Genomic DNA, 27,689 nt, shown 5'->3' with positions numbered 1-27,689 from the left:
CCCTCCCCACAGCTCCATACTCTGGAATGACACAACAAAGCACCGCTGGCCGATAGCTGTAGTTTGGGGGGAGTTTTATTCGGGAGCTAAAAATGCCGCCCGAGCGAAGCGGGCGCAAGAAGGAGCACGGCGCAGAGCTGTGCATGCAACATAATTCGTATTTATACATCCCGTCTTTCAGGGTGGTGAAAAGAATCGAGGCGGCTTTCGTTGAAGCCCTTCCCCCCCTTAAAGATTTGGATGGAGCGTGCGTTTTGCATAGTTTCCTAAGGAAGCGCTAGGCGTAGATTCCAATACGCCTGGGTTTAACTAGCTTTCAGTGAAACTCAAACACGTTAAGGAAGGACACACCTACACCGGCTGTTTTCATAGGAAAGTCACTGCAAGTCTCTAACCAGACACTATTTACACTGCAATGCCTGCTTTCAACATTTCATGGTTATCCAGACAGCCTCTTCCCAGCAAGAAGGTCTGGGATCCACAACAACCCCACGTTTTTCTGGTCCTGACTCAATGCCTCCTGCATCAAGCTTCATCTCTACTTGTAAACAGAGACAAATCCAAAGCAGACACGAGCAGTTCCCAAAAGTCAACTTCTCCTTCGGAAACCCGTTTCCATTTAGGGAATATATAAATACAGACAGTTTTAGCGTGGGCTGTGAAGGAGACGTATTGGAAAGGGTGGCTGGGAAGCTCTGACCTCAAAAGCAGTCACAGAATTTTCTGAAGAATGTGCTTTTCTGAAGCCACTTCAAACACAATCTTCCTTCTACAGATACGATCACGCTAGATCAGCAAATAACCAAGCAATACAAACACATCCCATTCCAAACACTGCGTGGATAATTGTTACAGATGGCTTTCCCCCCATCAATGTCAAGCATCCAGAATTCCCCATTTAGTTTCGACCATTCTGGTACAAAGTTTTTGTTAGATCACTTCTTGCTTGAATATGTTGTTAAAATTTAAAGTAGAGATTAAATGCCCAAATCATCTACACATTTAAGATCTCACATCTGTTCCAACGGGGGGAATCAAACACAGAAAAACAAATTCTTGCTGCACTACGCAGACAACATTGTGGTTTCCGAGTCAAGGCAGCCTGATGCAGTTATTTTTGGAGGGATTTTTTTGCGAATGTTTCAACATTCCAAAACCATTTTCATTCATCCATAATCCATCGTGTACAATCCATTTTCTCTCAGGTAACAATAACTGTAATCCACACTGGGCAATCCACCCTCTCTCAGGTGGTGATTTAGCACAGACCTCTAGGTCTATGACTTCTTAGGACAATTTTTGGTGTCACGTAGCTAAATTTCTTTGTCATCCTGGTGACAGAAGAGGTGCTGAACATACAGAGCTGATGTTTCAGGTCCCAGAAGACAGGGGCAGGAGAGGCTCTTCTACCAACACAGAACCAAACATGGCCTTCTATAGCGCTTCACTGATCTGCACTTTACCTAAGAAGCTTTGGCAGAACCAGTAGGATGTATATCCCTGTTGTCCTTCTGCTGTTATTTTGACACCTAACTAGCATTGAAGTTGCCACTAAGATATTGTATAAATATGTAGTGCAGTGTAAGGAGGTCAAAAAGTAACTTTTCATGTCCAACTATCCTTGTTCCTGGCAATTTGGTGGGCCACAACTAATAGCACAACACAAAGTGATCTTTGCTCTGTTAGATCAACTTGACTTAAGCAAAAGTTAAGGAACTAGGAAATCTCTCTGTAAGTGGAAGTAAGCAAAGATTTCAAAGCATGATTTTACACTCTCCAGATCAGCCCAGAAGTTTGAGGGAAATAATTGTGAAGCAAGTGGGCTGGCTGACCACAGGAAGAGCTTATTGTGACAACCAGCTCACTCACCGCAGCTGCTGCTTCATTCACTTTGCACCACTGTAGTCTCCAGCCAGTTGCCCAACAAGCAGCACTCAATTAATATTAATACAGTATCTCAGCAGTGAACGACTCCCTCAGACCATTCAATCCTCCCTGCTAAAGCTAACACTATTTTATCTCTAATACAGAAATATAATTAAACCTTAGATTAAGCGCAACACTGAAATCTTGGTTTATCCAGTAATTTACATAAATCACTGCTATTTAATGTGTTAATGGCTAAAACAAAGTTTATAAACCCCCAGAGTGCAACAAACTCAATTTGTAATTATGAGCACACAGCAATTTGTACAACATGCCATCTAAATCTACAGTAATTGTGACCCTACTTAAAGGGTAATTCCCAACTTAATCACATTTAATACACCATTATTTCCAAGATCTAAAAAGGCTGAAAAATAAGCATTTGTCTTGCATTTTGCTTGAATAAAAGCAAAGGGTTACCCAGGCAAAAGAACCCAGAAGAAACTACCAGGGAGTAGTTTTCTTCCTGCAGAGTATAAATACAGCCATGCAGCATTGTACAATAAACTGCATATACAGGCCAAAACACCCGTTATTCCTCTCACTGTGGGATTTGGGGGGATATTGATCCAATTCCTCCCTTGAAAAAAATATGCTAAACCATGTGGATCCTCCACCTCCTGCCTCCCGTGGTGAATTCGCTGTTTCTCATGTTCTCTCTCTGCCCATGCTTACCTGTACACCTAATGTAAACCAAGTATTCCTTAAAAAAAATTGGGATATATCAGTTTCAAGGATGTACAGCACAATCCTCTTCCACATTATTCTCTTTTGGTGCACAGTGAGAATTATCAATGAAGAGTAATCGATCCTCTAACCATATAAAGTGTCATAATGTTCCCATGTGACCTGGAATTACATGGGAATTCTCAAGTGTGCCAGGTAATTCTTCAAAAGCTAACATGCTCCTGTACTCATCCCACTTCTGTGTCCCTCCAAAGTGGATTTCTTATCTTCTCTCATACACATTTCTGCATTTCCTGTGGCTCTGTACCAGATTATTTCATTTTTTAATGCCAGTACACAAAAATCAGCATAAAAACAATAACTACCACTTCAGTTCATTTTTTAAACTGAACTTATAAAGCCTTTAAACAAACACGTCTGGGAAAAGGCTTTATGTAGTCAGTTGCTACGGAGTAGGCAAAACAATGAATCTTTGTAGTCTTTTTTGCTCTCCTAAGAGCAGATCCAAAGCCTATTTAAGGCAAAGGAAATCTTCACTGATTGCAAGGGTTTGGAGACTCATAGTGGTACTTTTCAACCACCTGTCTCAAAGCCCCACACCTTTACAAAACATCAAGTTTATTGCTGTGTGAGTGATGGGAATACTGAAGCACAAAGATTATAAACCATAGCAGAGGAAAACTGGAATAACTTCTCCCAGTTGCCTTGCAGATCAGTGGGAGAACTGAAAGGGAAACAGATCTGTCTACATGTTCTGCTTCTTTATCCCCTCCCATAAAACAAGATGCTCCACCCTACAGAGGGAGAAAAGACCATTGTCTGTTGTTGGCCCTCAAAATAAACCTTGCCAGAGAAAGGCTGTGCTCTCCAGCAAAGTCTCTCCATTCCCTGGCTAGAAGGTTTGAGTAAGAGCAGCAATTTTGGAACAAAAAAGGAAATTCCATATGAAAACAAGGTTTCAGAATGCTAAGGTACACAGATTTGTCCAAAGTTGAAGCATGCAAACCAGGCAACCCTGCAAACTACAGCAAGTTATGAAGTACATCTACAAAATCTCAGCTGTGAGAGAAACAGTGCCTAAAGAGGCTTAGACTGCAGTCAGACCATTCGACCAGAGCCAGGATTCCTGACTGAAAATTCCCTGCTGTCACTACTCTGACCTGGTTTTGTCCCTCAGAGTCAGTAGCTGATCCTACAAACCCTCACTTGTGCTAGAAGCCATTGTAAACTGCATTAGTGGCGCACTGTAACACTGCCTATTTACATCCACAGCAACAATGCTGGGAAAAGTAACATTGGGCAGAGCTTTTTGGAACACGATTTAGGTTTGTCTCTCAGACAGCTCTGAAACGCTGCTCACGCTGCTTCTGAGCTGATGTGTTCATCCTCTGGCCCTGCCTCAGCTCCCAGCAAGACACAGTTTTCCTTTTCCACAAAACTAATCAGTTACCAGATGACTACATTTCATTATAATTTTATCAAGATATTTAAAATTTCTCTTGACAGGTCCACAGGCACAGGGAACAATTTTTTTTTTTTTTTTGAGCAAATACCAAATCCCTCCCTTTGAAAATAATTTAGCAGAGGCCTTTCTGGAGCTGTCAGCGTCGCTGCCACTCACCCCAGCAGTGAAATGATACCTGAGGAGCAGAAGCTGCAAGAAAGGTCAGTCAGCACTGAGAAGTGGTTCTTCAAGAGGAAACATTTTCTTTTTATAAATCCATGGACAGAAGGATAGTGGATGCTCGGAAATCCCCCAAAGGCAGTACAGAGGCTGACAAGGAGCCAGAGAGCCCCCTTAGAAAGAAGTTCATCTGGAAGCCAAGAAAGCCACTCTGTTCACCAGAAACTGTAGATGGAGTAAAAGGGAAAGGGAAATCTCTGATCTGCATTCCTGGGGCAATAAAGGCAGGACTCTGTACCAGGAATACAAGGTGACTGCAGTTATAACTCTGCTGATACCATTACATGAATAAAACTCCTTTGTTCCTTCCGAGTGAAATATGTACAAGGGTGGCTCCTTCATTCTCCTCATGTGGAGTGGCACCTTCTCTGTGGAATCCAGAGCTCCCACAGCCTAGGACACACCTAAACATTTGCAGCACCAGGTCACTGGGTTTCTGTGGCTGCGTGTTTGGTGCCACTGCCGAGCAAGAGTGGTGGGCACTGAGCCCATGAGGGTCAGGAGGGAGAAACTCAGGATGTAAGGGACATATCCTGATGCTCTAAACCAGCAGATCTCACAGAGGGAAAGCTGAAACCATGGGCTCCCCCTTCCAGACTGTTACTTAGCCATAAGAAAAGACTGGAAAAGTAATTGTTACTGAATAAAATATCTTGCAATGAAGTTGGACAGAAAACACACATTGAGAAGATACAAATAATGCAGGTGGCTAATAGATTGGGTTAATGCTCTTGAACACCCTGTGTAAACCAACTGAACCCAAATAATCCTTTAAAAATATTCCATACCAGAAGGTTCCTTACAGCTTCCTCTGTTTTCCTGCTTTCATTTCATGGCAGTAATAATGTATTTTCTGCAAAGAGCATTTCTTTGGGATTAATGGCAGCTGAGATTAACAATGCTTAGTTATGCTTCATGTCATCAACATCCCAAAAGCTCTCCATCCACAAGAAAAGCACGGTTATGTTTACTTGATATTTAATGTTTTGGGGTTTTTTTTTTTCCTGTTTGAACAATTCATACATTTAGTGAGATGAGTGAGCTTCAGTGTGCGCACTAAAATCAAGCCGAAAGACACATGACAGATTTAAACATTTTTCACTCATATTTTCTACTTCTAAAAAATACAGAACTGTGTTTCTTTGAACACATATGTGAAAAGAATTACAAACGCCACAGACAGTGGCTGAAAGCTTGGGAAGATAATTACTATTTAGCATTAAAGTAAATACTGGAATGTTGCTACTTTATATTCTGTACAGAACTGTCTCTCCAGCAGCATTTGTGACATCTGGCTCAGTATAATGTGCTGCTCTGAGAGATCACGTGTGCAGTGCGTGCCATGCAAAGGACATATTTTCCATGAGTGCCTTTCTGCAAGCACCATTCGAAACCAAGGAATTCTTCTACTTGAAGCTCAGATTGTGTTACAGTTGTTTATTTTGATAGCAACCACCAAGTTTAAACTGTTAGGAAAATGAAAAGCATCACTGAAATTCCCATATATAAATAATAATTTTAAAAAGTTACCAAAATCCAATTTTTAGATGAAGAAATCACCTTTTCACTAACTGCATATTTAAACATATGGGTAAGAAGAAGGCTATAAAGAAGGTCTTATTATTTACCTAATAAAGTTAGATTTAAAGGCATTTCATGAAAATATTTTCATGGCTTCTGTATTAGTGCATGGCTGTGCAATGCAACTACTTTTAATTCCAGAAGAATATTTATCTACACTCCCATTTTGTCAAATCCATCAGCATTGAGATGCAGTGTATTCCTCAGACAGAAGACTTGATTGAAATGCAGGAATATTTACAGACACTTCTCTTTTGGCATTGCACATCCTTCAGCTGATCCCGCAGGTTGACTGTGGCACCAGCAGTGTTCCTTTCCACAAAACTCAGCAGGGGCCTTCTGCTTAAGCTTTCTGTAGGGTACAAAGGGTGATCACCATGGAAAACCAAACCAACAAACCACATTCCCCAGCAGTGATCACGTAGCAAAATGAGTTCTGGGCTAAGGTCACCCTCTACAGACACAAAGCCAGGAACAGCTGCGTGTGTGTGACACCACTCGGTGCTAACAGAGCTCAGCCTCCACTCATTGACCTAAGAAATCCGTGGACCACACTCAGAAACTACAAAAACTCTATCCTAGCTTAGAGTATGCAACAAATGTTGACTTTTTCCATGGTAATCTTCCTAGGGAATAGAAACTTTAGTGGTGTAAACAAAAACAGGAGTGGAAGCAATAACAACACACCTTGGAGAAACACTGCACACCAACGTGGAATGAAGAGCATTAGAAAAGGAGTATTTTTGTTCCCATTTCCTGACTGGAGCCTGCAGGGTAGCACAGCATGTTCCAGTGCCCTCTCTATGGAATATGCTGAACCCTCAGAAAAAAGGCTGGGCAGCTCGGGCTGTGTTCAAAGGGAGACAGGGCACTTCTGCCCATCCTGCCTGAGCTCTGGGCACAGCAGGGCTGAGACAGGGCACCAGTGTGTGCCCACTGTGCCACTGGCTGCTCCAGCCAGCTCCCATAACCTGAAAAAAACACCTTCTGTCCATCCCTCTAAACCTGGAAAAAGAGGTGAGGTGTAAAAGGGTAGGATAACATTGCATTATCTTTCCACCCACTTAAACCAGAGGGAAGAAGCGATCAGAAGGTACCAAATCTCAGTGGCACGACTACGTTTTACATGCACCAGGGACTGAGAGGCAGGTATTTACTAGTACAGAGTGATCAATCCAAGCTAAGGAGACAGGTGTTTGTTGTTTGGCACCAGTCCTGCTGAGTGTGCCAGTACAGAGCACAGACATGTACACGTGACACCTTCCCATTGCCTTCTCTATCACACTGACCTACACAGCGTGGTAAGGGAAAAAAGGACCAGGAAAACCCCTCTTTCAAGCTCTTGGGCGCAGATAACTAATTACCAATACGGTAGATGGAAGAAGGAAGGTGTGCCCCCAGTGTTAGGTCTGTGGGGAACACCCAGATTTCCCTTACATCTCTCTAAGGCACCATTAGCAAAATACCAACAGAGGAAAAAATTTGCACATGACTATGCACAGTAGATCTTCGTTCACAGATGAACAGGATGTATTTTGTTTCCTTGTGGAAATGCGTAACTCCTGAATTTTTTAACAAGGGTTATATTTCAGCACAACTGCACACCAAGTAAAGGTAGTAGGAAGACATCAGGGTGCTGAACTTTCATCTTTCAAAATTATTACTTATTGCAGCCCTTGTTTTGAATCTGGATAAAAAAGAAAAGCAAAGGATCCCTCTTGCCCTAAGTTTGGTTTCACTGAATGGCCCAGGCAGGGCAGCCTGTCCCAACCCACCCTCCTTTTAGCAGCCCTCTGAAGGGTATTTCCACACAGCACCTGCCCCACCAGGTGGGTAGTAAGGGACCTATACATAAACCAAAGCATATTTTAAATCACTGCCTTCAAAAGGCAAAAATGGCAAAAAAAATCATGTTTCTCACACCCAAAACAGAAAGGTTATTTTGCAATTAACCACAGCACTGAAGTGAAAATGCACCAAAGTGAAAATTCACTCAACTTGATTGACCTTTCGTCCTGTCACAGAAAACATTTAATTAAGTCTCGTCTAAATCTTAGACAAAAAGAAAATTAAAATCCATTATGATAATTAATTACACAGTACAATTAAAGGTGGGTATCCTTTCAAATGCAAACAGTAAATTTACAACTAGAACCACCCCAGGTGTCCTAGGAAAAGCTGCTAACCAATCTGGAGATTAGGAACGGGAAGTAATTTGAAATGTGAATTCATTTGCTTTGCCATCCCATGTTCCTTCCTCCCCCCACACCCCCGGCCTAGATGCCCATGCTATGAACTCACAGTTTGTATCTTGGCAAATAAAACTACCCCGAGGCCATAAAAGAGACAATGCATTGCAAATGAATGATCTTTGGCATCCACCAAAGATTACTCAGTGAATCAGTTTATATTAATGTTACTTATCTTCATCAATGTGCAGGAAACATACTCTGGACTCAAAGGGACTCCAATCTCTCCTCCTCCTCCTCCTCCTACCCTTCAACACACACAGGGCTGCAAGAGCACTGGCAATTTAATCAATTTGTATTTTGTGTTATCTGACCAGAGAGATTTCCTCCTTCTCTAGGGTAGAATTTATCCTGGTGTGCTCAAAGCTCTGTTTGCTGAGAAGCCAGAAAACCGAATTACAAGGAACACTTTGTTTTGTTGATGGGATTGCAGAGAGGTGACTGGGGGCAGAGCACGGCCAGTTGCTGGTACCAGCCACCAGAGGCAGAGGATGATGGAGAGGAGGGATGCAGTTCCAGCCAGGGTTATTCTATGGAAACCACAGCAGAAAGCTTTCCATCCTAATGAGCCTGACAGGGGCTGACAGCACAGCTGAAGATGGAATAGGCTATTTCAGAATCCTCAGAGGGTTTCTAGTATGAACAACATTTTGTGGACTGTGGATCTGAGCTCCTATGCCAAACCAAAGTTAAAGCTAAGCTTAAGGTGCAAACTCCTCTCTGGATAAGAGACCACAGCAGGGGAAACCAAAGAGGTGGCACAATCTAACACCAGGTCACCAAATCCCTTCTCAGATGGTGCAGGTATTGAGTTCTTGAACAACCACGAGGATAAATTTTAGTCTTCTAATTCTCCCCCATGAATTCTCCAGCGGGGTCTGAGAACATGACCCAAATGTGATGTCCAGGGAGCAGGCCCCTGTAACGCATTTACAGTCCCAGAGGGACATACAGAATACTTTACAGCATCACCCCCCCATGACATTCACCATGAACAGAGCACTGCTTTGGGCCTGAAGCCTCTAACCAAAAACCAGCACACTGAGGTTTGCAGCCCCACTGCAACAAAAGAAACAGTGGAGGACATGCTTAGTTATCAACTAAAACCCTGGTGTTTAATTCTAGGAAGACAATTCTGACTTGCTAGAGACAGAAGAAAAATGGAGACACCTGCAGCTCAACAAGAAGTGTGGGAAACCTGTTCCATTTCTTTGTTTGGATCACCAGCTTGGATATTATGCCATCTTTCGTTTAAATTATGAATTGCAAAGTAATTGAAATGTGAAATGTTGCTCAATCAGTTTAAGATTTAATCTCAAGAAATTCAGGCGTACTTGATTTAACATTATTTTTCTTCCTACCAAAAAAAACCCCAAAATCAGAGAAATTAAGAACTTTTAGTCTTGCAACTCTGTATCTGATAGTCTCAACTGACAACACAAAACCCTCTAGTTTTTTATAGTTGGATGAGCACAAAATTTACTAAAATAATTGCCCAAGCAGTGCAGTGTGTCCAAACTGTATCAGTTGCTTGCTCCACAGCCATGCCAGGAGCTTCTCTCCCATATCACTCCACAGGCTTTTGTTACCCACCACTGTGATTTTCAACAAGTAACTTAAAACTGGCAGCAAAGATGCACCTTTATTTACGTGGTTCTCTTTCCACACAGTGTAGACAAAGAATCTGCCTGTGCTCAACATAAATGAGATCACTCATTTTGCTTTCAGCAGAGCCTGTCCTGATGCTCTTCAGGGATGTTTTCTTACATTTATTTTATATTAAATCTCTACTTACAGCATATTCTAGCTGTTGGGGATGAAGGTATTGATAGCAGGAAGGCATTTGTTGTGGCTTGGAGTTTTTATTCATCGAATTAGCTTTCACTAATGGAGAAATACTCAAAATATCCTTTTTTCTACTGTCCCAAAACCTCCCCCATAACCCAGAAGGAACGAAACAGACAAACTGTCCAAGCTGGAGTTATTTTGAACGGATTCTTTTTGAAATTCCCAGGAAACAAGTACATTTTGAACAGTGGACACTGCCAGTGGCACCAATGGAGCCGTCCCCAAGAGGAATGGAGTTTAAAGTTCCTGCCATCATCGTTCAGTGACACAGAGCTGAGCGCCAGGATTCGGGGTTTGGTTAGGTCTGAAGAAAGCACTCACACTGACACACACCAGAGCACCAGCTCTGTGTTAGGGCTGTTGAGAGCAAGTTCCAGTTTAGGGTTGTTGGAAGGAAGAGGCACCACTAACACAGAGGAAAGGTGACGCCTTCCACACTGTACAGAGTATTCAAGGCTGGCCTTCACCTACCCCTGCCCTAAAATGTAACCTCGAGAGCTCTGACAAAAACCTGCCTGTCCACACCTGCATTTACCCTCCCTACAATGCAAACAAATGTAAGTAAAGCAAAAGAGAACCCCAGGCATTCACAATGAAGCACGCTGAATTCGAGCCTCACAGGCACTCGCTGCAGCAATATTCCATGCAGAATCAAGGATAGACTTTAGAGCAGAAATCTGCTCAAAATCCCTGCCTATGCTGCCCATGGCATATTGCTCCAGTGGTCCTGCAGGGAATTCTGATGGCACACACACTCTTCACTTCTAAAAATGAAGGATTCATTGTTTCAAACCTGATAAAGCCTAGCCACTTCTGCAAAGCTTTCAAATAAAAATAACTTCTTGTCTGTGATGAATTTTATCATGTAAGAAAATCACCATATAAAATTCTCGGGGATTCATTCTTTACTCAGACTAATTCCAACTGCATGCCAGATTTTCTTCATCCAGAATACAACTTTCCTTAGAAGACTCAGCTCTGTACTGAGAGGGCTCCACATGCCCATGTCCTCACACACTCAAACTCCACAGAAGGCATTACATGAGCTCATCTACGAGTATGAGATAAGAACAGCAAAAGGGAGGCAATAGGCTTTCCAAAAACCTCAGGGAGTTTTATTTTGGAGAAGACATCCCAGCATTTATGCTCCCAGAACATGCTGACTCACGTGTACAGCTGGAGTTGGCAGAACAGCATCTCCCTCAGAGGTGACAATCCCCTCTGTGTTTGTGAAGGAAGCAGAGAAGATCTGACTTTGCATAAGAGGAAAAGCAACAGAATTTGGAGCTAAAAGCAGCTAACCAGGCTTTCTGGATGTCTGGTAACCACAGCCAGAGCTCTGAACAGCTCTGCTAGAGGAGAGGAGTTTGGCAAAATCCCAGATGGGGAACAAACGCCTGGAGCAAGCTGGGCTCTGTGAGGGAAGCACCCGGAAACACACTGAATGTTCCAAGTCTGCACCATTCAAAACACAATTTAATCAATTTACCAAAGCCATTAGAATGTTTCCCTCTGGGTGAAAGACAAAGGCACAAAAAGCTTCTCCTCTTGGCTCGTTTCTATGAAGTGTGGTCAGATGTACTCGCATCAAGAGGCCAGACAAAAATGAGCAGGAGGCTGAAATTAAGTCTTCCTGGCTGCTCTGGTAAGAGGATTTAAGATGCAATTTTTATTTTAAGTATACACTGTTAGTTGGTACATTAGCCATGTTTGGAATGTTTCTCTGCACCACTCTCTCTTTTGGGACCCCAGTGGGTTTAGTAGAACTAAGCCACTCAGACTCTCTCTGCTGTGCTGTCACCACAGCAGTTATATAAACCTGATCCATTTAATTTGTTGTGCTCAAAGCCCAGCTACTGCAGACAGTTTGGAAACAATACTAATATTCCATGGGCTCAAACAACAGGCACAGCAGCTCCAAGGGAGCAGCCTGCTCAGCAGCTGCAACAGCTCACACTGCCTGGCATGGGAAGGGGTGAGGATGCTGATCTTTACCATTATTGCTCTATTTATGGCTAAAGCATAACATACATCAGGTATAAGCCCCAAATCTGTGTGCAGCTCTTGGGAACTGACCCTAAAAAGTGGTAAATCTAAAGCTCTGTAAGTAGAAAGCAATCTCAAAAATGAGTGAAAGTTTGCTGGGAGAAACAACCTCTTCACTTCATCTGATTCTATATTTAAATGGTACAAAATAATATGGATTTTCCCAATTAATTATATTCAGATAGATAAAGCTTATGATTTCCAATAATAGGCTCAACATGGATGTACTGTTTTGGTTTGCAGCCTGGAAAGGCTGCTGTATAAATAATCCAAGTGACCTTTCAGGCTGAACCAAGCAACACAGTGCCATAATTCCTCATGCAGGATAAAACCACCACGGAGCTGACAGTAAGCAGAATAACCTGAGAGGTTTGAGACAGGTGCTGGAATAAAGACTCAACTGAAATAGCTCAGTACGTATACCCAGCTCCTGTAAGAATATGAGAGAGAAAACTTAACCACATTTGCTTGACGAAAGAGGAAACAATTTGGCCTTGAGGGGCACGTCTCTCTCTGCCTCTTTCTGTTCATGTAAACCTGGCACTTTGTATTAAAATCCTGCAGCCAAGCAGACTGGTTATTATTTCACCTGACACTGCTAAAGAGCATTTAGGTCAGTCTGCACAAAGAGGCAGATCTTTCCTGATGCCAGTTTTGCGGCACTGTTGGCCTTTGAAGGGTCTCGTGCTGCCCTCTGATGAAGCAGTCATTTTCCCATCTGGGAGAACTGAAGATCAGGTGGCACACCATGCATTTTGCTGAAGTTGTGCTGGTTTAGAATATTAAAAGTCTATCAATATTTGCTTTGGGAAATGTTTCTCCCCAAATCTCTCAGATGCAGCTTGCTAGAACTTCCTCCTGCTGGCAAGAGAACACTGTAGTCACTGCCAGGATGATGAAATGAGGTTCCTTCGTGTTCACAGACAAATCTGCACTGAAATCACCCTGCTGCAGTGTGGGGAAACACACAGCAGCTTTCACAAAGCCGTGCCTGAAAAAAAGGTTTAAGCATCTTTAGGGACTTTGCCTTTCCCAGAGATGGAGAGAGTTTTCTGGCTGTATGAATATACATATGGATAAACAAGATTTTTAGGGCACGAGACCCCAAGAAGATTATGATTAGCACCATTATTCAGCTGTTTTTTTCCAATATGGTTTGTTTCAGAGCTGCTCTTGATAAACAGATGAATAATGAAACAGGTATGATCTTGCTGTAGCAAAAGCAAATGAACTGAAGGGAGAAACACTGGAGAATGAGATAAAACCACAGTAAATGCATTCAGCGATGTCCAACACTTTTTAAAACCCTTCCTGGTTCCATTGAAACTGCAATGGCTGTTATCAGCCACCAGCTGGGAATCCCAGCTGATCAGAGTCAGAACCACTGTGATATTTTGTTCATATTTTCCAAACAACAGAAAGAAAAGAGTGAATTTCAGAAGATTAATAAACACATCACGTTGTAATTATTTTGTTCCTTCTGTGTGTAGTAAAAGCTAATGGTTTTTTTTACTGCATGTTCTAACTCAGATTTTGTGTTCCTTATATTAAGGCACTCTGTAAGGAAATATAAAACCTACATTAATGCCTTGTGTGCAAGCTTGTTTTGTTGAAGGATTTATAAATATTAACAAGATAAAATTTACAAATGCAAAAGACACCATTTGCAGCTGTAAATGTTTAATTCTGAGGGAACAGGAATAACATTTTCATCTTCATGCAAGTCATGAGCTATATTAGAAGAATACAAAGTGTTAATATAGCACTTTGCCAGTAGTGATCAGAGGTGACTCAAAAGCTTTCCACCCTTTCTAGTCTCAGTTTAGTGTATGACTTTTAGGTCTAAAAAATCTGCCTGGTATTGGTAGCAATCTGGAAAGTGGAAGCCCAAATGATAATATTAGTTTTATTAATTCAATATCCCCTTCCTGGCAGTGTTCATTAATAGTACTGCTCATGTCAGACCCTTGTCATGAACAGACAATGGAAGTTTGTCCAGATCCTCCTCCAATAACCCACCTGATGAAGGGCCACAGCACTCACAGCTTTGTACACGAGCAGTGCACCAACACCTTCAGAAATTACCTTAAACCCACAAATTAAGGGGTTGCCTTTAAAAAAACAGAAAATAGAGCAATCACGTCAGAAACCAAGTTCAGAGCTTCTGAGAAAAGACAAAAATCCAGGTTCAGGACTGAGGGTGGGGATTTCCAAGGCACTCTGGAAGTGTGATAGCACAGGGGCTGGAAGCTGAAAACAGGTGCCTGATGCTGACAACACAGGGCTGTGCTGGGAAACCCTCAGCCATGGTGCCTACGTCTACATGGCTTTTCTTTTAAACTGAATACTTGCAATAATTGAACTTTTTCCATCATCAAAACAGAACATTGTCCTATTTACAACCGTTTCCCTCCAGAGAATCCCCTGGGTGGAGTATGGGGTTAAACTAAAGCATTACAGTGGCACTTTGCATTTTCCTATCCCTGAACCAGGAGCTTGAGCTCTCCGGTCCCTTCAAGGCCAGTGAAGGCCAAGACCACAAGTCTCTTTTGAGGAGGGTGATCAGGAAATAATTTGACTAGATTAATTCCTCACTTCTAGGACCACCACAACATTGGGGAAAAGAATGAATAGAAAACAAGAAAACTCCTAGGGGTCAGATTTCTACACAGCTCACAGCCTCACCCAGAGCACTCTTCCTCCTGCCCAAAGTCACTGGAGTGAGGCACTCACATTTAAGGAATGCAGACAGGCTTTTAAATTTGATTTTATTTACATATGCAGCACCCAGGTCCCCACCCATTTCACACACATAATACCAGATTAACACACAAGGAAACAGGGCCATAAACATTCAGAATGAGCCGCAGCAGTTTCGCTGTTTTCAGTTCTAACATCCAGCCAGAGATATCAGCAGAAATAAAGGATTTTAAGAGAAATGAGAGTCTGTCAGTTATGAACAGAATTTCCCTGACTGTACCTTGTACAAACCAGAATTCTGCACTATCCTGATGATGGATTGGGAGAGGCATCCCTCTGGTGATGGACAGGTACGGATGCAGCAGGTTGTCAGGTCAGTGGTCACTCAAAGTCAACATTTCAAATGGCTAAATGGGAAGTTATGCCATAAACTACTAAAACCTAAACTCCTTAGGAAGAATACTTCCAGCATGGCAAAGGGATAATGGAAGGACTTTGTAATCACTGCAAAAAGGACTATTTATTTTATTTATTTCTTCACTCTCACTAGTGTGAGGTGTGGGGATGGTTTTATTCCCTTGCATCTGTCACTTAACATGTAAGTGAGGAAATAACAGCACGGAAAGAAGAACGTGTAAAAGAAAAGAGTCCCCACAGGCTGTGACACAGAGCAGGCATCACAAAAAGCAAAGCATTCAACATGAAATGGGAAGGAGAGAGAAAATTCTTCCATGTAATCAACCTGCCATTCTGCCTAGGCCAACTCCTGCACCATCAGCAGTAAATACCTGCTGATTTGACACATCACCCAACTGTCATAGCATCTCTGAAGAGAATCTGTTGATGAAGGTATTTTCCAGACCAGTAAATAAACAACAACATCACAACCTATTTCTCAGGTATAAACACCCAGGCAAAGGGAAGATGAGCTGCATATTGTGCTATTAAACTCTTTAAGTACAATTTACAGCTAATTGCCTTTCACGGTGGAGGAAACCCATCCCTCCCCAACCAGCTCCATGCTTGATTTTTTATCCAGCTTCCCCAGGCTTTAATTGCCTGCTCAGACTGGGATGGGAGGCTAATGAGAGTCTCCAGCAGCACATTCAACAGGGGCAGCTCAGCAGAAATGTGCAGTTTTAGTGCTTTGCTGCAGGCCAAGAGTTGCAGGGAGGGAAAGCCTCATGTCTTCTGTCCCTCATTAAATACTGGTGCACCATGGTAATTACAAAATACCATCCGAGAGGCCTTGCAGTCTTCTTCCAGGTCCAAAAGGCAGCTTAGAATTCTTTGTTCACAAACAGAAGAATTGAAATATGGTGTTCTAGCAAACGTTGTAGACTATTAGGACTGCATTTATGAGGTAATGGTTGCCCAGAATCCAGTTGGCTCTTTGGCTCCAGTCATTTCACCACAGCACAAAATGCTGTAGTGGGGTCTAGAAACTGCTGGAGTTACAGAGTCCTCTTGGCCCTGAATTACCCATGGTGTTATGCTTAAATCTTTTAAGAGTAAATAACCCTTTATTGATTAAATTGCTTTTATACCCAGTGCTTTAGTCCCTTGATTTTACGTGTGTACATGTAATTTTGCAGACAGACACAATATGCTTGGGTTTTTTTATCTCTACAGAATGTACTTGCTCTCAAACCCCAAGGGCGAGGGTGATGAGACAGCAGTGCAGGGTAGGATGCAACAGCAGTTTTAAATTATGCTACAATTGACTTGAGAGCAGCATGTGAAACAGTGTCCTTACAACAGCAGAAAGGTCTTTAATAAATTCCAAAGGAAAAACATTTACTTCTGAATTTTCACTTAAGCAGGTGCCCAAAATGCTGCAGTGCACACTGCAAACAGTTGTGTCCTATGAATGACAATAGAGAGAAATCATTTACGAGATAACCAAGCTCCACAATATGTGCTGTGTCTCACACACTGCAGGGACTGCTTGGCTATTTTAGGAAATGTTCTGCTCACATTTTCTCCTTTACCCCATGTGTACAGACACAAGCATCTCCCAGCTCTCACCAGCTCTTCACCTGCATCAATTCCCCACAGCCCCTGTGCCTGCCGTTCCTTGAGGTCGTGTTTATCTTCAGGTCAAGCCTATCATAATAAGCAGCACTTTCTGCTGCAGTTTTATATTGTTAATCTGCTTCCATTACCTTCAAAACAAGCTGTACAAGTGCATTTAAAAGCCCTCATCTCAAATTTATTTACACAGCACGGATATATACTGGAATAGAAACTGAGCAAGGTCTTGTCTGGCTTTCTGGAAGGAACAATAAAACTGCCCAGTCCCCAGTGTGAGATTAGGTTTTCTTTATGATCCTCTGTCTAGGAGGTACTCCTGTTTTTACAGCCCAGCACAGTGAGGACGAGATGATTTTGGATATGGGCATTGCCACATGCTCACAGAAGAGACAATTTCAGTAAAACTGAAATATCTCCTATTCTTTTCCTGACCCTCCCTCCTACCTGCACGAAATAAATTCTGTGGGAGCCAATTCAGGATGTGGGGAAGAAAAGGTCACATCTCTGTTTTGAAGAAGGCCTTTCCTGGACCTCCTCCCTTCTCTACACACGTTGGTGGTTTAGCATGCCTAAGGGGGCAAGGGGAGAGCTCAGCGCTCCCCCTCAGCTGGCCAGAGCAGGGTGCTGGTAGCACCAGCTGTGGGTTCACCCCATGGACAGGCCATTCCCTAAGAGCTGGACTCGATGGTCCCCGTGGGTCCCTTCCAGCTCAAAATATCCTGTGCCTCTGTGGCAATCTGTGAGTCCTGTGCCAGGTTTCTAAAGGACAGTGGCCACTTCCTCACCTCCCTCCCCACGGCAGCACAGTGCCTGGCCAGGTGGGACAACTCCAGGTGATCCAAGGCTCCACCACAGAGAAAGCACAACTTTTTCTCCACCCAGCAGAGCCTGCAGTAATTTCAGGAATCGGGAACACCAATTTGACCCCTTTCTGCCTTGATGTCTGACCCAAACATGAGGTTCACAGCCTGAAGATGCTCTGGGTGTCCCAAGCAAACCCAAGCACACGCCGAGCCCCCCGTGGGCCACTCTCAGGGGACACATGGGTGCTTGTGGCTCGCTGTGTTTGACCTGTCCCAGGGGCTGCCTGTGACACAGGGTCTGGAAGAACTTTCTCCCTGAACTGGTTATGCAACAGGCCTACAGACAGTTCATTCAGCACAGCCTGAGGATTAGTCTGCTTCAGCTGGACACTTGGAGCTTAATCCTGACCAAGCAACAGAGTGTGGCAAAGGCATTCCTCGGGTTTGCTGACGGGAAGAATCTGCGGCCAGAAGCCAACCAAATCTGTAAGCTTTCAGAAAGCAGCATTTCCTCAGACACTCAGAATGTCTACTCTCTATTACCCCTCACAGTAATCATATCAGGCCACTTCCCATCCGGCTGTCACGGCGCGCCAGCTCGCTCCAGGACAGACATGGAAGGTGGCATCTTAGTCCTATTGCAAATGACAGTTCAGGGTCAGCAGCAGGCCACAGCTGAAGGGAGCTGTGAGAGGAGAATCTCCCCGTGCTGGCACTAAAAAGGGCTCTGCCTCAGATTTTACTCGCAGTTTGCTCTGAAGCAAAGCAACAGTTACATTTTCAGTGAGTGCGGACGGTGTTGTCTTGGCTGCCTGTCCATGTAGGCACATTTAATTATCGCAGATCCACAAAAGAACCAATTATGTTCCAAATTAAACTCCCTCTCTTGTTCCTGCCCTGTAATGTGCTGACAAATAAAAGCATGAAATGATTTGTATTCATCATCAGGATGGCTGGGAGAGGTTCGGAGCTTGCAGATGCAACCAGGCCAGAAACATTCACGCTCAGGAGAGAATTTTAATTGCAGATGTTTCGCACAAGGTAACGAGGGACCTGTGCACTGAGGCTGCAAGGAAAAAATACTCTGAGGATTCTCTTCCAATTTAAACCAAATTTATAGAATTTTTAAAAAATGATGAACATTAAATTAGGATTACATCACCACCGAGCCAACAGCTCATCCCTCTTGGTGATGGTGATCTCAATCACAAAACTCACTGCTCCGCCCTGTTTTGGCAAATAAAAGGAAGCAGTTGTTTGGAGCATTTTATGAATATTGAAAATATATTTCCTCATATGGTAAACAGTTATTTTCTCTTTTTTTTTTGGTTATAAAAATGAATAGAAAGAGAGCTTCAGTTATTAGAAAAATGCATTTCAAGCCCTCTAAGGATGTTTCTGGAACCTTTCTGAGAGGGACCAAACCTGCTTTTGTGAAGTCCTGCTTCAGATCTCTATGTTGAGAAATAAACATATGTTACTCCAACCAAAAATTCCCCCCTCTAAATTTAAAGGTCCATAATTGTGCAGCACTCTGGCAGCCAAACAAAACAGGTATTTGCACACAAAGAAACTCTTCTTGATTGTTTTACAGAAAGTGCCTTGGCATGAATCTGTAGCAGAGCACTCCTCAGGAGCTAAAATTGGTACCGCGCTGAAGGGAAACTGCCGGGTGGCTCCTGCACGCTGACAAGGCAACTGTGCCATGGGGGTGGAGGGTAAAGGCTGCTTTAAAAGTAATTGTTCAGCGTGGGAGTCAGCCCTGCAAACCAAGTGAGCTGGTGTGCCCTGGTGTGGAACATCCCCTGGAGGCCCTGCTGACCAGGGGCAGCTCCAGCTCCGTGGGCGAGGTCGGTGCCGCCCAGGGCTGGCTCACACGGGGGCTGCTGGGCTCTGCAGGAACCCCATGGAGCTATTTCAGCTTGGAACACAAAAATGTTCATCCAGTTAAAGCCCCTGTCCAACAGCAGGCAGCCTCTGTGGTTTCTGCACACAACTGGGGCCACACGGCCATAAACCCGTGCCCGTATTCCAGAGCTGCAGTGCTGAGCTGAGCTGCCCCATGTCAGGCCCCATCCCACCAGTGTCCAGGGACACAAACCTGGCTCTTTCTGCACCACAAAGGCCCTGCCACACAAGCCATTATAGAAAAGTATCTCAGCTGGCCAGGCCTGAGCTCACTCAGGCTCGGCAAGGGTGTCTCACGTTGGGGCTGTCGGAATTCGGCAGATGAAGGTCAGACTCAGAGAAGGGAGTTAGATCCTGCACAGGCATAATTTAGTGTCACAGAAATGCCTTCCAGAGCTGTTCTACCATTCTTCAGCTAATAGGGTGGCTATTTAAAGAAAGAAGACTCTTTGCAGTGATCCAATCATTTGGAACACGACTGCTGTGTGACCAGCCTTGCTCACACATTTTTCTGTTCTTATTTAGGGAACCGAAACCATCTAGTTATTTCTGCACAACTGAAGGGATCAATTAAAATATTCATTTCCATTAGTTCTGATTCTCTAGAACACTTGCAGACAGAGTACCTGCCAGAACCAGACCACAGCCAGCAAAATGCTCAGGAAGGGCTGAACAGTTTGGTATGAAGTCTCAAGTATTTTCATTTCACTTCATGCCCACAAGCCTTTATTTCTTTTACATTACAATACGAGGCAGACTCTGCTCTGTGCTGTCAGGACAGTCACAAATGAGTGTCTCTATCGTTGGTGAAACAGTGCTGTGACAAGTACAATCAGGCAAGGCAAGCTCTCTCATTAGATGTTCAGATGCATGAATACAGCCAGGCATTTTTTCCTCTAGGAACTGCAGGAATTAAAACACACCAATTTGAAGCTGTGAAAAATCACACAAGCACATTTAAGAGCTCCAGATAAGTGTGGGAGATGCCCACAACATCTCAGAATTTTGCTGGTTTTGTTGATATTCAGGCTGCTCACAAAATAGATTGAGAGGTACAAAGCACAGAGTATCACACAGCCAGTGCAAACTCCCCTTCTTCAGGAATGGCAGCTTCTGCATTTCCTGGCAGACTGTGCCTGATGGCTTTAGGACCTAGATTAGCTCATTATCTTTTGGCCATGATTTGCAGAGGGACCCACAGCTCCAGACCAACCTCCCCCCCCAGTCCCTCCTCCTCTCCCCAGCTTTTCCACTGAGGTACCAGAGGCATGTCCCAGCAGGGGAGGTTCTCTGCACACCCTGAGCAGACAGAAACCTTTGGGCAGCACCTTTCAGCACCCACCAGCCTGAGGTTTGCACTCTGCTGCTCAGCTCTTGGTACAAAGCCACAAATCAGGCTTGCAGCCTGGCTACCAAAGATCACCCAAGAAAGTCCTGCTGTATTTTCCTGTGCTTGGAAAGTATGAACGTGTCTCCCCTCTGATACACGTCCTTGTCTGCTGTTCTGCTTTCAGCTGCCTCAAACTGCATCTCCCACACCTCAAATTCAACTCTGCTGAGTGAGAAACAAGTGTGCGCTGAGGTGATGCTCTAAACAGAGAGGTCAGCAGGAGCACTGACCCAGCCACGAGGGTGCTGCAGTGGCAGCATCAGCCACTTGTCTCCCTCATGCTGCCCTCTGGGGTTGCTTGAGACCACTCTTGAGAACAAAACCAGCCAGGAAACACCCTCAGGGAAGGATCAGCCACACTGAACTCCATCCTGAAAGTCTAAAGTGAGAGAAGTCATGAAGGGGGTGAAGTAACAGCACAAACCAGGGGAGGAGAAAACATCTTTCAACCCAGGAACTGATAGAAATAAATTTGAGAGCATCTCACTGGGATCCACATGGAGGCAACTGCAGAGAGAACTGGTCCTGCATAGGGGATGCATATTAAAATATGGATTTTCTCTGGTGTGCCTTAGTAACTTCATCACCATCACTGCCCCCTGCAAAGGGTAACTGCACGTGGTAGCTTTTGCCTGCATTTCCTGGTATGGTCCCAATGAATTTTCCTCAGGTGCAACGCTGGAGAGAGCAGACCAACAGCTCCTGGGAAAGCTCCTGGGCTGCTGGAGAACGGAGCTCAACTGAGATCATGAAAATGGCACACGTGCCCAAGACCCCAACACCACCATATCGACTGCATTTGTACATTTTTAGAAAAAATTCTTTACATGGCAAATATTTTTTCACCCGATAAACTGTGTATTTAAAGTAAAAAAACCCTTTCTTTTTCAAAATTCTAATGCATGGAAAAAGAATAAAGCCAAACCTGTGCCTATAATGCACAGACTTTAGAAAAAAAGGTGTACAGAAAGCATTAATATTTGATTTTCCACATCTGACCTACTATTTCACATTTTACAATTTGTTACTCCAAGTAACCCAGCTCTTTTAGATATGAGCCTCAATTTAATCCAGAGCACCCAGACAATCACTACACAGCCTGCGAATTTGAGAGACAGAATTTACTCAATTCCATTTTAATTTCTATTGTGTGTAAAAGTGTTTAGAGTGTGAGCCTTGCTACGAGATGACAGAATATCATTATACAGTAATTCAAATGCTTTCAAGACTGCTGAGAAACCTCCACTATAATGACAGGCCTTGTGAAGTGCTTAAGAAATGCTGTTTCATCCCTTCTAGACGGGTTTAGGATAAGAAAATTCATATAATAAGATGATATATTTACAGCACACGGGTTAACCTTTAAACTTGCTGTAATCATATTATCCAGAATGGGATAAGACCTGCAGCACTGGCATCACATGGTCCTTCTGAGTTGGGATTTTTTTTTTCAGTTTGCTACAAGAAGCAGAAAATCTGGGAGGATGTTCTTGCACGACAGCATCGTTCTCCTTGTCCAGGTCCTCCTCTCAAGGGTTCTGGAATTCTTTAGCAAGGCTGAACATCAGCTTCCTTCAAAAACACTGAGCTCAGGGAAAGGGGAAACAGCTTGACTTGGTATTTATGTGCCAAGATAAATAAGAATGTCAGAGGAAGTGAACATTTTAAAAGATTGGGTAAACATACCCTGCGAGGGTGGCTCACTTTTCCTAGAATGTTCAAACACCCACACTTTTTTTCATACAAAAATATCAACTGGAAATAAAATCTCTTCCATGGCACAATTCCGCTGTGATCACAAGCAAGCAAAGGAATGCAGCCCGTGCCCAAGATCACGTTTGGCTTCCAGCAGACACAGTTTCTTTTCCCCAGAGCTGGATTCCTGTTCTTACTGTCATCTGCGTGGCACCCACCGGCTGCCTTGTGCTCTCCAAAACATCAGCCAGCTGAAAGTGGGATTTAGCGGAGAGCCAATCTGCTCTGGTTCAGCCAGGAAATAAGTCAATCCAGGCAGTAAACATTATAAACAGCTTTATCTGTTGAATTCTGAGCAACAGATAAGGGTGACAGAACAGCACCATAATGATAAATCAAGGTACAGAGCTCTCCAGTTTTCCTTCAGAGAATAAAAGAATGAATGATCTCATCATGGACTGCCCTACTCCAACACCAAACTGGAGACCTGAGGGATCCTACCAAAGGATATCCTTCAGAAATCTGTATGCATCTCAATATTGTGTTAACCTTGGCTTTGAATGCTGCTTTCCCATTTGCAGACAAACAGTTTTCAAACTGAAGCAAATTAATAAAACTAAAATAACTTCCTACAGATCTCCACTGTCACACTGGCACTGTAAGCAGCAGTTTATACTCCGGGCAGTGAGAGGCTCCCTGCCCAAGCTTCCAGAGGAGTTAATAATGACAGGAACACTGGCACCAGCGTGCCAGGGAGGCTGGAGAAAGGGACAAACCTCGTTGTTCACAGTCCAATTAAAATCTAAGGCTACGCACACAAAACAATTCTACTCTTTTGCTGGTTTGGGGCACAGACTGGATTCCTTTGAAGAAGTCCTGTTTGGCTTCCAGGAACCAGCTTAACCAGGCAGAAGCAGCTGGGATCTGCTTTGCTGAGTGCTGGAGTCTTTTCTCAGTGGGCAAAGCGATTCAGATGAGGTATTGTGAGCAGAAGGACGTGCAAGAGGATGATGTAACCGTACCCAGAGTGCTGTAGGGAAGCTGGAGCGTTCAGACAAATAGCTGGAGCTTGCCAGAGAAGAAAGCTTGCACAGCAAACACCAACTGCAGGCTCAGAGGCTCAGCCCTGGTGCTGCTCCCCGACCTCGAGAACCAGTTCTGCTCTGTTCTGCCTCAAAGCAAGCCAGCAAACACTTGTGCTATTGATATGCAAACCTGTACACCAGGCATTTGCTGTATTTCAGCCTTCCCAGACCTGACACTGCCGTAACAAACAGCTTGGACCGGGATGCAGAAGGCTCAGCAATGTGAATTGCTCGAGTTTTGCTGCCTTTGCATACTAACACTTCGTATTCTCTACAGCTGGCAGCTCCCTCATCCACTTCCATGGCTGAGCACTGGAGCCAAACAGAAGTTGCACATAAATCTCCTCCGTGGTTTTCCTTATCTTTTCACAAAAAGAGCGGGTGTGAAGGCTGAACTGGAGAGCTGGAGCTGGGCTTTTGTTCGGTGCTCTGCAGGAATGGGGACAGGAGCAAAATCCAAGCTCCTGGATCTGTAAAGGCTGGAGGCAGAGGGGTGCAGGCATCCAGTCAGGGACTGCTGCTGGTCAGAACACGACTGGGACTTCTGGGGTCTAACTTCTGGGGGAATACAGGATTCCAGCCCTCGTCCGACCGCGGAGCGCCTGAGCCAGCACTTGTGAGGGAACAAAGTCCTCTGCCTTTCTGTGCCCTGTCCATCCCGCTGTCTGCTCCAGACATGTCTGGAATGTGAGCTCTGTGCTGACAGGGGTTGCTGAGAATGTTGGACGTGGCCAGGCCGGTCCTGCACAGCTGCCCTGAATCCCGCTGCAATCGCTGGCTCCAGACTGGGGGCTCCAAAGCCTCCCTGGGAAGCTGGGCCACCCCACAGGACACGTTCCTGGGCCCTCAGGGGCTGTGCAGGGTGAGCTGGGCTCTGCATGGTGCTGAGCCAACACAAGCACGGTTCCTGAACCATGGAGAGAGGAGATTAAGGGAGCAGCCAAGCAGGAGCACAGGGAAGAGGCAAAGTCCAGGGTGGGATGAAGTGACAAACAAATGGCACCACAGAGGAGTCCCATGACAACGGGACTCACAGCAACACACAAACAGGAAGGGAAGGAGGGAGGGAAGGAGAGCAGAGTGAAATTTAACCCCGCAATTATTTTCTTTGGCTCGTTTCCTTTCCAGCCAGCCCTCCACACTGTACCAGCAGGTTAATGTTACCATCCCTGATCCCCCAGCAGTGCTTTAGAAATTCATGTATGCCACTGATTTCAGAGCATAACGGCCCAGATAAGCTCCTCTCTGGGATACAAATGCCCGATGCTCAGACACCTAAACCAGGGTGTTGCTCTGCCCTTCCCATTTCCCACCTCATCACTTCTGTTACTGATAACAGAAGGGTGTTTTATTTTTCCACTGGGCTATTCACCATGTTAATCAAGAGATACAAAGCACCATGGTTATACTAATGTGTCCCACAAATAGGATCCAACTAGTAAAGTCTGGTTACCAGGAAATATTTTCCTATGGCCCTTTGCTAAAAAAACCCACATCTGAGGCCACCCCTCTTTGGCAGCAGCTATCAAACAAGGAAAAAGAGAGCAGTGTCTAAAAGGAAATACGTTTTCCCCCCTTTTGGAACTGAATCCAAGAATATTCTCTGGCTGAAGCCCCGTGGAAGGGGCACACAGCTGAACCAACAGCCTTTAGTGCACTCTCTGAATAACATAACAAACGCACACCAGGCCACTTTCTCCAGCCACACTCTTTGATCCCTGCCTTCTCTGCTGATTGCTGCCTTGAAGACTGTCTCAATTGATCCAAGTCTTGGCTTAAATTTTAGGAAAATGCTGTTGGAGTGCACAACATGAGTATGAAACTATCTGCCTCGAGCCCAAGGAGGTCTTCACACCCAACCCCTCTGAAGCAGCTGGGTTTTTGTCCTTCAGTGTGATCCCACCACAGCTGTGCTGCTGACGATTTCTGCCTCTGCAGAGTGGACTTCAGCACTGCACTAATGCTTGAGAAAATTGGGAGGAGTGGGAAAAATCCTTTTCCTGAGAGCCCTTTCCCCGTGGGGCTGTAGATGTTGGTTGTTTCCGTGACCCGAGTGCTGTGCTCGTTACGGCGAGCTCAGGGCAGTGCAGCTGTGTCCCCCAGCTTTAATAACACCCAGAAGGAGCAGGATGCTGTCAATGCTGTAATGTGGAACATGTGATTACACCCACTTCAGTTATCCTGTCAATTCAGCACTGCCTGCGAGACACTGAGGGGAACTCACCTCCAGAGCTGGTTGCACCCAAAAGAGCTAAAAATGTTTGCCAGGCCCTGTGTTCTGCAGATCTCACGTGCCCACACACAAAATCACACCTGTACAAACTGATTTCTCTATCTCATTGATCAAGCCTATGAAACTGATCCTGCCTAGTGCTCCCAGGCTGCTGGGAGAGCACACAACCGAAATGAAGGTTTCTAAAATCCAGCTCTGCCTCTAATATCAACTTTCCCCTGCAGCTGAACAAACCGTTCTCTCCTTTCCTCTCCCTCAGTCTTTCCATCTGGAAAATGAAGACATTTGCATCTGTGCTCTGGGTGCCTGTGCTGTGCATTTCAATCAGCAAATGTTTATAAAAAACATTTCAGGAGGAAAAATTACGTAGTTCTGATTTAATACATTCATTTGTATTTTTATAGAGCAAAACAAAACCCAGCAAAGCCCACAAGCCCAGGATCATTCATCAAAGATCTGATCCAGAGTCCATGGAATTAATTTTCCTTGAGGTTATGGCCCAGGCACCTCAGGCCTGATATTAAATATGAAGGAGTTCTTATTGCAACTCCAGATCTACCAGCTAGCACAACAGACAAAATGAAAACAGGCAGCAGATTTAACTCTCCTCCCCCTCCTCCAAACCACATCCCAGTCCTGTACCTCTGAATGCCACTGCACTGAGCAGGGACTGTCAGCTCCCACATCAGCACTTCCTCCTGGGAAGGGCTCCCAAACCCCTGCACAGCATCATCTTGGTACTTGTTCCCACTGCCCACACTAGAAAACTTCTAACTGAGTGGCCAAAACACTTCCTAAACTCCAGGCTGCTCAGTCCTCACACGTACAAGGTCTGTGAATGTTTTTTCCAGAGACCTAAAGGAATGAGGAGCCTGGATTAAATGGAATTTCAGCAGGATTTTTCACTTTGGTGAATGCAGCTATTGGAGGAAGCAGCCAGCTAAGCTGTTTCTTGCAGGAGGCACAGACACACAGTTTTGCCTTGCTTAAGAGCAAATATCTTTTTTAAAAGTTGTTTTTTTTCCTGTCATCTCCCTTCTCATGCTTCAGGAGGGGACTTAATTTTCCAACGGGCACAGCACAGCAGCCTGGCAGCCTTCTGTGCTTTGACAAATCTCAGGTTCCTGCTTCTGACGGAGCCCCCTCTAACACATGCAGAGGCTTCTGCCTGGGAGAAGTCTCACAACAACATCCAACTTGCCTGCAATTCTTTTCTTCCCAAATAAAAATCCTCTCCTGGAAAATGAGAATTTCCTTCTGAAGCTTTTCAGTTCCCCGCAGACCAAGCACTGGGGAGGGAGCAATGTCCAAACACTGGCAGACCAACAGCACAATGGCACAATTTACCTCTTTAAACTTGCAGCTGCCCCCATGCCACTGAACTCCTGGCTGTCCTTGCAGAGGATGCATTTCTGCTGTGACAGCATTGCTATTCACAGGCAAGAGTTTTCCAAAACGGTGCCTGTCTGTGGAATCCCTCCCAGCAAAGCTCTGGGTGCCAGAAACACCCTTCTCCTCCCAGCACTGCCCAGCAGAGCCTCCTTTGTTCCAGCAGCAGCACAGAAGGGATGCTGAGCAGCCTCATCCCTGCCCAGGACTGCAGCTCTGGTGTTACACCCATCACCAAACACACCTGGGCTTGTCAGAGCCGTGCAGGAGTGCCCCAGCTGCTGGCACTGCCCTGCCTGCCCTTGCCCAGCCTGGCAGCAGTGTCTGTGCAGGGAGGTTTGGGGCTGTGCTGCCTCTCAGCACCGGGGCCGTTCCCCTTTGCCGGAGCTCCTTTGGCACACAGGGCACGGCTCGACTGGCAGTGAGACCTG

General features: G+C 44.7%; 1 protein-coding gene across 13 annotated transcripts in view; it reads right to left on the bottom strand.

Annotated features, from left to right (window-relative positions):
- The window catches only part of IQSEC1 (IQ motif and Sec7 domain ArfGEF 1), a 264,092-nt gene that overhangs the window by 58,825 nt on the left and 177,578 nt on the right, over positions 1-27,689 (bottom strand). The gene's annotated exons all lie outside the window — the stretch shown is intronic.

Source organism: Corvus kubaryi, unplaced genomic scaffold (assembly GCF_017639235.1).
Source record: "Corvus kubaryi isolate FWS band 111438036 unplaced genomic scaffold, C.kubaryi_AGA036_p1.0 37285, whole genome shotgun sequence".
In the NCBI taxonomy this organism is placed as follows: Eukaryota; Metazoa; Chordata; class Aves; order Passeriformes; family Corvidae; genus Corvus; species Corvus kubaryi.
This window is presented reverse-complemented; position numbering and strand designations above follow the sequence as displayed.